Source organism: Sorex fumeus, unplaced genomic scaffold, assembly GCF_029834395.1.
Source record: "Sorex fumeus unplaced genomic scaffold, SorFum_2.1 ptg000094l, whole genome shotgun sequence".
Taxonomy (NCBI): domain Eukaryota; kingdom Metazoa; phylum Chordata; class Mammalia; order Eulipotyphla; family Soricidae; genus Sorex; species Sorex fumeus.
The window spans coordinates 8,310,740-8,315,400 of NW_026606151.1; the positions used below are offsets into that span (position 1 = coordinate 8,310,740).

The 4,661-nt window shown below is 44.0% G+C and overlaps 1 pseudogene; it reads left to right on the forward strand.

Annotated features, from left to right (window-relative positions):
- The first annotated feature begins 741 nt into the window (after window positions 1–741).
- On the forward strand, window positions 742–1,208 carry LOC130040413 (60S ribosomal protein L22-like 1; annotated as a pseudogene).
- Window positions 1,209–4,661: the final 3,453 nt, after the last annotated feature.

Here is a 4,661-nt window from a genome sequence, read left to right on the forward strand (position 1 = left end):
CAGGGATTGAACCAGAGTCAGTCGCATGCAAAGCAAAAGTCTGAACAGATGTACTATTGCCCTGTCCCCTATTTAATCATTTTTAAAGCATGCACAGTTCATTGTAGACAGATGCTATAATTTAACAAGTCAGGCTTTTCTTTTTTTAAAAAAAAGTTTTTAAAAAAAATTTGTTATGTTTATTGAATCACTGTGAGTTACAGAGTGGTTGGTGACTAAATCATACAATGTTCCAACACAGTCCCTTCACCAGTGCACATTTCTCTCCACTAATAATCCCAGTTTAAGCATTTCTTCTTGTGCTTTTAGATGAGTTGTTTTCAAAGTGTGCCAGCAACATTGCACTCTGCCTGCTCCTCAGAGAAGAACTGGAACTGGAACTGGGACGGTGGTGGCCTTGGGTACAGTCGGGGGCACTTTCTGTTCGTTCACTTAAAAAAGGTAGATTCCAGTGGCAGGGGGCAGGAGAAAGGTGCTGAGTGAGTTATTTGGGGAAGAGGGCATGTTTGGGAACCTTTATCTTAGGTCACTTCTATTCTTTCAATATAACAATTATGATACAAGAAAAAAATAGACTTGGACAAAGTAATGCAAATACTATTGCAACTAATGAAATCCAGGCGTCTGTCTTACTTGCAGATTTGCTAAACTTTAAGGAAACCCTTAGATGATTGTCAGTTATGGACATAAAAAATAAAAAAGAATGTATTCCGCTCTTGGAGCGTGTGGGGAGCATTCAACATGGCACCGAAAGACAAGAAGCCTAAGAGGGCAACCTGGAAGTTAATTGGAATCTTACGCATCCTGTAGAAGATGGAATCTTGGACTCGGGAAATTCTGAACAGTTTCTACGAGAGAAAGTTAAAGTGAATGGAAAAACTGGAAATCTCGGGAATGTTGTTTACGTTGAACGCCTGAAGAACAAAATCACCGTTGTTTCTGAGAAGCAGTTCTCTCAAAGATCCTTAAAATATCTTACCAAGAAATACCTTAAGAAGAACAACCTCCGGGATTGGCTTCGGGTAGTTGCATCTGACAAGGACACTTACGAACTTCGCTACTTCCAGATCAGTCAAGATGAAGATGCATCCGAGTCTGAGGATTAGTTTCTGTTTTTAAACTGAAGCAATACAAGACAAAGAAGTACCTAGAAATGGACTTGTGGTTTGTTGGTAAATAAAAGATATTCTTGAAAAAAAAAAAAAGAATGTGAACCGTCTCCCTTTGCCACCCCCCCCCCCCCCCCCCCCGTACGCTCCCCCCTGCTTCAGAGTTCATTCTGACTGGGCTCAAAAATTTTGGAAGTGACATCTCAGCACTGAATTTTCTTTTTTCTTTTTTTAAATTTTTTTATTTTAATGAATCATCATGAGTTATATACAGACTTACAGATTTCCATGATTACATTTCAATCAAACAATGTTTGAGTACCCATCTCTCCACTGTTCCCATTCTTCACCACCAATGATCCCAGTGTCCCTCCCCCCCACCCCACCCCTTCCCACCTCCTGTCTCTATGGCATGCACATTCCCTCTTTATTTATTCTTTTTTTTTTTTTTGCTTTTTGTGTCACACCTAGCAATGTTCGGGGGTTACTCCTAGCTCTGCACTCAGGAATTACTCCTGGTGGTGCTTGGGGGACCATATGGGATGTTAGGAATTGAACCCGGGTTGACCGTGCCCAAGGCAAGCGCCCTACCCGCTGTGCTATCATTCCAGCCCTCACATTCCCTCTTTAATCTCACTCTCTCCCTCTCTCCTTTTGAGACAGCACTGAATTTTTTCTCCCCTTCAAAAACCTAATACAGAAGTCCTTTAACAGTGTCAAAGAGCACTGGACACAGAATACACTCACTGGGTTAACGGTCAGAAAAGTGTTGGTGCCTCTGGGTTGTGAGAGAATGCGGGGGTGACAATGGGTATGGAACGTGGCTGGGCATTTGCTCCCCTCTTCATTTGCTGTGCTAAACGTAAGCATTCCGACTTGCAAGGTCTCTGAAAATATGTGGCGTAGCATATTAGTATAATTCCCCCTGAGACTTGGGGCTGGAGCCATAGCACAGCGGGTAGGGCGTCTGCCTTGCATGCAGCCAACATGGCCTACCCGAGTTCGATTCCTCCGCCCCTCTCGGAGAGCCCGGCAAGCTACCGAGAGTATTCGATATGCCAGACACAGTAACAACAAAGTCTCCAATGGAGACGTTACTGGGCCCGCTCGAGCAAATCGATGATCAACGGGAGGACCTTCCTGAGACTCATATATATCAATGAATGCGGAATTTCTCGGTTTCTGGCAATGACAACAATGACATAAGGTATCATTTTTATGGTGCTTTTGTGTTTTAAAGCCTTTTACATTTATTATTCAATCTGTTCCTTTCTAACTCTCCAGGAGGTGCTTGGGGAAGAGACTATCCTCATTTCAGTGAGGGAGGGAGAGAGAATGAGAGTCAAACTGATGTTCAAGGTCACTAGGCTAGGAAGAGGCACAGCAGGGACTAAGCTTAGAATTTAAGCCACTTGCCTGGGGTTTTAGGGTGGTCCCTGTATTACTGCCCAAGTCACTTCCATCTTTCCTTCTGATATTACCATCTATCCAGCTGTTTGACAGTCTCTTTTCTTAAAAAAAAAAGTCATTTCTGGGGTTGGAGTGATAACACAGGCCCTTCCCTTGCATGTCGCCTATCTGGGTTTGGATCCCCAGAAATACATATGATCCACTGAGCCCTAACAGGACTTATCCCTAAATACAGAGCCAGGAGTTAGCCCTGAGCACTGCAGGTGTGGCCCACCAAACCTAAAAATTAAAAAGTGTCATCTTGGGGCTGGAGCGATAGCACAGCGGGGAGAGTGTTTGCCTTGTACACGACCGACCCAGGTTCAATTCCCAGCATCCCATATGGTTCCCCGAGCACCGCCAGGAGTAATTCCTGAGTGCATGAGCCAGGAGTAACCCCTATGCATCACCAGGTCTGACCCTAAAAGCAAATAAATAAATAAATAAATAAATAATGCCATCTCTCTCTATATGTGCTGGTACAGCTGGGTTGTGAGAAAAGGTAGGAGTGAGAATGGGTGTGGAACGTGGCCAGGTGTTTGTTCTCTGGAATATATGATCACATTCTGTCCATTTTGCTCCCAACCACGACCCATCTGGGTGCTGCTCTGAGCGCCCTCTTGTCCTACCAGAATCAGCTCTCACCTGGACGGTGCAGCAGTTGCCTGCTTGGTTCGCTTTTGCTCAACCCCAGGTTTGTCCTCTACAGGGTAACCAGGAGACTCCTAGCACCCACCTCAAATTCTGTCCCTCCTGTGCTCAGAACTTGAACTGCCCTTTGAGTGAATGGTCAAACATCTTTACCCAAATACACAGAGCCATGGAGGACTTGTTCTCAACTTCTCTCTGACCTTTTCCTCAAATCTCTCCCTGCCATCTCCTCCCGTCTTCCTTGACATTCTTTTCCGTGTTCTCCCTTTCCTTATTGCCTGCCTTTTCTCCCACCTCCTACCTGCTCAGTGTGCCCTAATCTGCTTACCTTTATGTTCTAGAAGCTACTGGCGACTCAGTATTGGCCCCAGTGTTTCCTTCTGGTGCTTTCACCGAAGGTTTCTGCTGTGCAACTCCGTACTGGTGACATTTCCCAGGCAACCTTATCTGGAGAAGACCCTATCACTCCTACTCACATTGTCCTTTTTTTTTGTTGCCCCCCCCCTTTCTTTTCGGTGATCATGAAAATTTTCTCTCTCTCTTGATTCACTAAACACCGTCCCAATTCTCCAATACATTCTTAGATTCTTTTTTATGAGCCTGGCCTGTTTCTAAACATTACGGTTAATTAACCCTCTGCCATTTTTTTCTCAGAGGAGGGAATGGGCACAGAAATGTTCTCAAGGCCACTCTGTTTATAAGAGGCTAAACCAAGACTTGGGTCCAAGAGGCTCTTTGTCAGTGCTTGATTGGCCTTTGCCCCGGGAGTCTTAGCCACTGTGCCTAACACCAAACGTCAATCATGTTGAATGGTCCTTGGTTCAGATTAAGCACTCAGAAAGGACTTGATGAATTTCTGAGGTTCATACTAGAACGTATGTTGCCCTGACTTATTCCATGATCTGTCTGATCTTTTCAGTCTTGGTATGATTGAGGAGCTTGGCAGTTTAGCAGCTTCTGTGATATTTAAGCCTGACTTTGTCTTCAGTCAGAGTAATATTTGAAACTAAAGCTATCATCTTTCTGAAAACTGTGTAAAGAGAGCATCTACATAAGGCTGATTTTCTCATGCATCTTCTTATTTAAGAACGGTCACAGGGAAAATGCCATTCTAACCCCCTTCGGGAGATTAGATGAGACTGAAGCAGTAATTCTCATTAGCTCTGTGGGTTAATGTAATCGCTTTTTACCTGCAGTTAAATCCAGATGAGCGTGACCACGTGCGATGAATTTGCCTGTGTCAGGAATGTCCCCAGGGAACATTTATCTGAGTTAGGAAGCTTAATTTAGGGTTGACAGAGTTATATCTTTCTGAGAATGTTCAATTGTGAGTTAAAAAAAAGGATGAGAAAAGTGTAATCGTATGCAGGACCAAATGCAGGGGGAAGCAAATGAGACAAACACATTTGGCTTTATATACTCATATTTGGGCATAAGGATGGCACAGTGATG